Raw genomic sequence first — 8,497 nt, 5'->3', positions numbered from 1 at the left:
CCACCTTTCTAACATGGAACCCCATGTGGAGAGCCTCTGCTGCCATAGGGCATCACCAGGCTGCAGCGATGGTTATCCCCCTGCATACCCTGCTCCTTCCTCTCCCTGGCTCCAAACCATGGTCTGAGTTGGGTTCCATGGTTTGGGGAGGGACATTCAGGCCATGTTGTCTTCTCTGCAGTCTCAGGCGAACCCCAAATTGCACAGAGGGAGCTCCGATGTACCGATGCTGCCGCTCCCCTCTCCTCCCCCATCCCTTTTGGTCTTCAGGGATTGTCTCCATATTTCCCCAACACTTTGGTATTTTGGCGGTGCTCCCTTCTCCCCCCATCAGACCACAAAGCTCCAAGATGGAGGATCAGACCAACAGGTGGAGATCAAGGGACCTTTGGAGGGGGGACTAAGAACAATGAAAGTCGGTGAACTGTTACCTCGGTGTTCTCTATGCTACATCTCACCGGGAGTGATAGCATCATGCACTTAACAAATACGGCAATTATTATATAGAAATTGAGGTATGCAAAGATTAAGTGACTTGCCCAAGATCACACATTAGACCAGTGGAACACTTTCTGATTCCCAGCCAGTTAAACAATGGTATTTATTGAAAGCTTACTTTGTGAAGACATCATTCTACTAAGAGCTTGGGAGAGGACAATAGAGTTGGTAATGAATTAATCAATCAATGGTATTTCCAAAAAGCTTAATCTATATAGAACATGGTATTAAGGGCTTTGGAAAGTAGAGTAAACAGACATGACCCCTATCCCCAAGGAGATTATTGTTCCATGTACCTTTCACGCACACTATAGCTTTCTGAGGATAAAATGATTGGTGAGTGGCAAGAATTTAAATAGATTAGAATGTGGATTATTTTCCTTGTAATTAAACAAAGTACAAGTATACAGCTCAAAATGCATTTTTTTATTATGCTTTATGGATGGAACACTTTAGGGGAATTAGAGAACTATTTCCAATAACACATGTCTGTCTGCCAAGAAGAAGTTCTTGGAATTCTGTGATGCCAGAAGAAACGGTTAGGCCCCTGAGTGGCATTGGTCAAGGAGTGTGATTTACCATGGTAGTTTTACCTCATTCAAGATAGTTCAGGTATATTATCTCCACATTATTGAAGAATTAACTGTACATTCAATTTTACTTTTGCCAAATCTTCAAAACAAATTTATCTGTATGACCTTTATATCGGCTGTCAATATACACTAGACTCTCCTTAAACTTCAATCTGCTCCCAGGTTGTCAGCTAGAAACAAATCTGAGGACTTATTTTACTCAGTCATATTTATTGAGTGCTTACTGTGCGCAGAGCACTGTACTGAATACTTGGGAGAGTGCAGCATTCATTCATTCAATAGTATTTATTCATTCAATAGTATTTATTGAGCGCTTACTATGTGCAGAGCACTGTACTAAGCACTTGGAATGTACAAATCGGCAACAGATAGAGACAGTCCCTGCCCTTTGATGGGCTTACAGTGTAATCGGGGGAGACAGACAATAACAATGGCAATAAATAGAGTCAAGGGGAAGAACATCTCATAAAAACAATGGCGAATAAATAGAATCAGGGCAATGTACATCTCATTAAACAAAATAAATAGGGTGATGAAGATATATACAGTTGGGCAGACAAGTACAGTGCTGAGGGGATGAGACGGGAGAGGGGGAGGAGCAGAGGGAAAGGGGGAGAAGAGGGCTTAGCTGCGGAGAGATGAAGTAGGGGTAGAGGGAGCAGAGGGAAAAGGGAGGAGCTAAGTCTGGGAAGGTCTCTTGGAGGAGGTGAGCTTTAAGTAGGGTTTTGAAGAGGGGAAGAGAATTAGATTGTCGGAGGTGAGGAGGGAGGGCATTCCAGGACTGTGGGAGGACATGGCCCAGGGGTCGACGCCAGGATAGGCGAGACCGAGGGACGGTGAGGAGGTGAGCGGCAGAGGAGCGGAGCGTGCGGGGTGGGCAGTAGAAAGAGAGAAGGGAGGAGAGGTAGGAAGGAGCAAGGTGATGGAGAGCCTTGAAGACTAGAGTGAGGAGTTTTTGTTTTGTGTGGAGGTTGATAGGCAAACACTGGAGGTTTTTAAGAAGGGAAGTGACATGCCCAGATCGTTTCTGCAGGAAGATGTGCTGGGCAGCGGAGTGAAGAATAGACTGGAGCGGGGCAAGAGAGGAGGAAGGGAGATCAGAGAGAAGGCTGACACAGTAGTCTAGCCGGGATATAACGAGAGCCTGTATCAGGAAGGTAGCCATTTGGGTGGAGGGGAAAGGGTGGATCTTGGTGATGTTATAAAGGTGAGACTGGCAGGTCTTGGTAACGGATCGGATGTGTGGGGTGAACGAGAGAGACAAGTCAAAGATGACACCTAGGTTGCGGGCCTGAGAGACGGGAAGGATTGTCGAACCAACCACGGTGACAGGGAAGTCTGGGAGAGGACTGGGCTTGCGGGGGAAGATGAGGAGCTCAGTTTTGGTCATGTTGAGTTTTAGGTGGCGGGCAGACATCCAGGTGGAGATGTCCCGGAGGCAGGAGGAGATGCGAGCTTGAAGGGATGGGGAGAGGACAAGGGCAGAGATGTAGATCTGTGTGTCATCTGCGTAGAGATGGTAGTTGAAGCCGTGAGAGCGAATGAGTTCACCAAGGGAGGGAGTGTAAATGGAGAACAGAAGAGGGCCAAGAACTGACCCTTGAGGAATTCCAACAGTTAGAGGATGGGAGGGGGAAGAGGAGCCTGTGAAGGAGATCCAGAATGACCAGCCAGAGAGATAAGAGGAGAACCAGCAGAGGACAGAGTCCATGAAGCCAAGGTGAGATAAGGTGTGGAGGAGAAGGGGATGGTCGACAGTTTCAAAGGCAGCTGAGAGGTCAAGGAGGATTAGAACACAGCACAACACAGCACAGACACACAGATAAACAGACACATTCTCTGCCCACAATGAACTTGCAGTGTAGAGGACACTGTATACTCCTGGGGAGGCTAAGCAGAGTAGAAAATGTGAAGTGGAGAAAGTGAAAAGCATTGGCAAATTCCCTCATAACAATGTTCCTAATGCTGGTTCACAGAAAAAACCATTTAAGGAAAATTATATTTAACTATCTGTTTGTGCTAGTGAAACTCACCAGCTCAGCCGCTTGTCTGTTGTGTGATCTTGGACAAGACAACTAACCTCTGTGACCCTCAGTTTCCTGATCTGTAAAAAAGGAATTAAATTCTACTCCCCGCTACTTAGATCATTAGCCCCATGTGGGACATAGACTGTGATCAGTCTGATTTTCTTGTATCTACCCCCAGGGCTTCACCTTTCAGTGTTGCACCTGGAGAGTTTCCAGTACTCTACCAGTCTAGGCTCTGGGAGAGGCAGTCAAGAAGAGGGCTACCCATTCCATTCCTAGCTTGGGCAGTGGTTAGTTCCCACTAAGGCAATCTGCTGCCAGTTAAAACTCAACTGTGCTGGGCAGCAGCAGCATGGGAGAGAGTCGAGGGTGGAGACTCAATTTTACTGTGCAGAAGGAGGCACTGGTAAACCACTTCCATATTTTTAGAAGCAGTGTTGCTTAGTGGAAAGAGCATGGGTTTGTGAGTCAGAGGTCATGGGTTCAAATCCAAGCTCAGCTGCTTGTCAGCTGTGTGACTTTGGGCAAGTGACTTAACTTCTCTGTGCCCCAGTTACCTCATCTGTAAAATGGCAATTAAGACTATGAAGCCCAGGTGGAACAACCTGATTACCTTGTATCTACCCCTGTGCTTAGAACAGTGCTTGGCACTTAGTAAGCCCTTAAATATCATTATGAGAAGCAGAATGGCATAGTGGATAGAGCACAGTCCTGGGAGTCAGAAGGTCACGGGTTCTAATCCCAGCTCCGCCACTTGTCTGCTGTGTGACCTTGGGCAAGTCACTTCACTTCTCTGTACTTCAGTTACCTCATTTGTAAAATGGGGATTGAGACTGTGTCCCCAACGTGGGACAGGGACTTGTCCAATTCAATCTGCTTGTATTCACCCCAGTGCTTAGTACAGTGCCCGGCACATAGTTAAGCATTTAACAAATACCATAATTATTATTATTATTATTTACCAAGAAAACTCTATGGATATACTATCGGGACGACTATAGATGGAGGTGGGCCATTCTGGTAGAGATGCGTCCATAGCGTCGCCACAGGTGGGAGATGACTTGACAGTGTAAGACAAGACCCCAGTGTTTAATACCGTGCTTGGCATACAGTAAATACTCAAAAAATACCATAATCAATTATTATTATCTATACTAGAGTAGGCTGAGGGTCATGGACTGATAAAGGTGGACAAAACACAATACACTGTTGAGAGTCTTGGATCAAGAGCAGCCAAGAGCAGGTCCTCCTGAGAGGAGAGTGGGCTGGCCACAGTGCTGATCTGTGAAAAGCGGATGTTCAAGGAAGGATGGAGATGGCCATGAATAGCAGTGGCTAGCCTAGCCACAGTGAGGGCCAGGGTAGCCACAGTGAGGGTGGGGCCTGCCACTCACCTTGGTCCAGACCCACATGGACAGGGAATCTGGTGCCATCAATGAAGGAAAAGAACCTCTGTTGGCAGCAGTGGAGAAAACAGTGAACTGCGAAGAGCAAGGTAACAGCAGAATAAACCTCCTATGACTTGTGAGCCAAGATTTGGCCACCTCTGATATATGCTATCCCACACCTCATAATCCCTACAGGCAATTGAATGTTTCACTCGGTGACCCAGATAATGATGCTTTCATCACATTCTGCTTCCTAGGCAGTTCACTAGCTAAAAAATATTGATTCTCCAAGGTTGTTAAAAATCTAGTCCCCGGGGTCAGAATGTCCGGTCGGAGATTGGCAGACTGTGTGGCAGTAAAGTGAAGATCTTTTATGTTCTAGTAGCTTGTATGGCTGTGAAACCTGTACTTATTACACCAAATAGTGCACTATATTTTATTTTATTTTTGGTAGTTGTTTAGTGCTTACTATGGTTACTGTACTAAATCTTGGGAGGTGATACAAGTTGAACCCAATCCAAGTCCCACGGGGGGTCACAGTATTAATCCCCATTTACAGGTGAGGTAACTGAAGCACAGAGAAGTTAAGTGGTTTGCCCAAGGTCCCACAGCAGACAAGTGGCAGAGCCGGGATTAGAAACCAGGTCCCTCTGACTCCAGGCCCGAGTTCTTTTCACTAGGCCACACTCCTTCTGAAGCAGTTTCATCAGTGTCACCAATAATAATAATGGTACCTGTTAAGCAATTACTATGTGCCAAGCATTATTCTCAGCACTGGGGTAGATTCAAGTTAGTCAGGTTGGACACAGTACCTGCCGCACATAGGACACACACTCTTAATCCTCATTTTACAAATAAGGTAACTGAAGCCCAGAGAAGTGAAGTGACATACCCAAGGTAACACAGCAGATGAGTGAGAGAGCCGAGATTAGAACCCAGGACGTTCCGACTCCCAGGCCTGTTGTCTATCACTAAGCCATGCTGCTTCTCTAAGTCATACACAGCATCACATGGCAAACAAAGATCATGAATCATGAGCTCCTGGAATGCTGTTGGTTTACTGACATTGAAACTATGCTTATAACAAAGCAGAAGAATAAACTAAAACAGATTACCCAATCAGCTTTCTATGAATCAGTCATACTTATTGAGCACTTGTTGTGTGCAGAGTACTGTACTAAGCTCTTGGGAGAGTACAATATAATAGAACTGGTAGACACGTTCTCCGGGCCTGAACTTCTGGGGTTCCCGACCCCCTGGCCCCAAGCCCTGCACCTCCTGGGTTTCCGGTCCCATGGAATAAGCTTACAGTCTAGAGAGGGAGATAGTCATTAATGTAAATAAATAAATTATGGATATGTGCTGTGGGACTGAGGGAGGGATGAATAAAGGGAGAAAATCCAAGCACAAAGGTGACTCAAAAGGAAGTGGGAGAAGAGTAAATGAGAGTCTAGTCAGCGAAGACCTCTTGGAGGAGATGTGCCTTCAATAAGGCTTTGAAGGTGGGGAGAGTGTTCATCTGTGGATATGAAGAGGAAGGGTGAAAGTATTCCTCAAGAAAACCCAAATAAAATCCCCAAATTCAACCCCTTCCACTCATTTCAAATTTGAAAATTAGGTATATATAAATAAATATAATAAATACATATATATATAAAATGGTAATTTGTTAAGCACTCATTATGTGTCAAGGACTTTTCTAAACACTGGAGTAGACACAAGTTAAGCAGAATGGACACAGTCCATGTCCCACTTGGGGCTTTTAATTCCAATTTTACAGATGAGGAAACTAAGGCACAGAAGTGAAGTGACTCTCCCAGGGTCACAGAGCAGACAAGTTGCAGAACTGGGACTAGAATCCAGTCCTTCTGTCTCCCAGGGCTGTGTTTTATCCATGAGACCATACTGCTTTCCCAGTGCAATCAAAAGCTTAACTTGCTTTTGCAATGTGTCAGCAAATTAAAAGATAACATTGTGAAAGCTTTATCCTAAAGTTTATGAAGCTTAATCAATCAGTGGTATTTACTGAGTGTTTACTGTGTGCAGATCACTTACTAAGTGCTTGAGAAAGTACAATATAACAGAGTTTGTTGAAAGCTCCCTGCCTCATGGAGCTGACAGTCCTCAGGGAGAGACAGACATTAAAATAGATTAAGATTAGAAGATATAATAGATCATGGGGTACTAAATTGGGACAAACACAAAAGTTTTAAAAAATGCATTTATGCATAGTAATATCTCTCTTTCCCTCTAGACTGTAAGGTCGCTGTGAGCAGGGAACGTTATAGTGTACTCTCCCAACCGCTTAGTACAGTACTCTGCACACAGTAAGCGGGAAGTAAAGGCAATTGACTGACTGACTGGCTAATGCACCATAGTCATAGACTTTTCAGCCACAAGAGCAGCTCTCAGAACTTTCTCACACAAAAGGCCATTAGGAAAGACACTGTTCTCCTTGAAGAAAGGATTCAGGAAGGTCCTAAGAAGGAAAGACAGATAACAATGAAACACTTGTCCCAAGGTCAAATACATCAGCAGAGTAAAGACGTCTATTTGACTGTTGTCACAATCCCGGCTCCTCCACTTGTCTAATGTGTGACCTTGGGTAAGGTCATTAATTTCTCATCTGTAAAATGGGAATGAAAGAGTTGTTCTTCTTTGAACCTTAGACTTGAGGCTAAGGACTCTATGGAGTCATTGACTCAATGGATTGGATCTGATGTGATCATCTTGTTCCTACCCCAGCCTTTAGTATGGGGCTTGGCACATAGTAAGTGCTTAACAAATGCCACAATCATCATTGTTAACATTATTGTTATTATTGATGTTAATTTTCCAATGGTCTCTCAACCTGAGCCAATCACATGAAACAGATCTCCCTATCAATAGTGTCACCTCTAAAAAGAAAGGTCAGCTCAAGAATATGTCTTTAGGGTTCACTGTCATTTCAAAACTCAAGATCATTTTGCCCACACATCTAAATCATTTTACCTTCCTTCTCCATCAGAAGCCCCTTTTTCATCTGTTTTAATAGAAAAATTCCTGGGCAGACCAACTTAATTGGTTGCAACTGAACACCTGTTTGTTTTCTCATTGAAATATTTTTGTTTACGTAGATTTGCATGAGATATTAGTTAATCTGTGACATTATTTGTTGTTTCTGTGGAATGGTGTAATAAATTCCTGCAGAAGGCGCCTATAATTTAGCACGTAGGATGACTTACGATCTAAGACTGTGGTAATTTATGATTTAAGAGAAAGGAAAGGCAAAAGAGCAAACAGACTTTCTGTCCAAAATACTGGTAGCACTTTGTACTTGATTTCAGCTTGCCTCAATCCCTCCAACTGCACATTTCGGGGTTCCTCTTAACCATATATGGGGTCCTGGTTCATTCGAGAACTTGCTTCCGCTAGGAGTTGTGAGGTATTCCCCATCTACTATAGAAAACCATCTCAACCAAAGTACTTGAGGGAGATGAGGGAGTGAAGCAGGAGATCTTTTAATGTGGAAGTGTCAGTTGAATACTCTTTTCTCACTAATAGGAGACACTGGAATAAGCCCATCTTTTGCTTCACAGCTGCTTGAAGAAATGAGAAATGATCATTTCTTCACAAATGGGTTTGGAGTGTGCGGCTACCCGGTGAAGGGAGGGATGCCTTGGATGCTGTATATCTCTGGCTTCAGTGGTCAGCTATCTGATGCTGATGCTGTTATATGCTCCATTAATCCATCTGTAAATGTTGAAGGAGAGCCTGCTGGGTTGAAGTACTTCTTTCCAGCCTTTATCACCTAAGAAATCAATGGATAAGTAGTCTGTTTGCTTTGCAAATTGCTTTGAGTGTCCAGGTATATAGGGGAGTGCATTTCATCTTGGAGCCAGTCCCCAGGAAATGGGGGCTCCTGTGAAGTTGCAGTCCACATTCCCTGGGAGTGCACAGCTTATGCCTTCTGAATTATCAATAAAAAACAAACCCAAAAAAGCTGGGGTAA

Source organism: Ornithorhynchus anatinus, chromosome 5 (genome assembly GCF_004115215.2).
Source record: "Ornithorhynchus anatinus isolate Pmale09 chromosome 5, mOrnAna1.pri.v4, whole genome shotgun sequence".
Taxonomy (NCBI): domain Eukaryota; kingdom Metazoa; phylum Chordata; class Mammalia; order Monotremata; family Ornithorhynchidae; genus Ornithorhynchus; species Ornithorhynchus anatinus.
The sequence above is the reverse complement of the archived record's forward strand: the minus strand, read 5'-3'. Positions refer to the sequence as shown.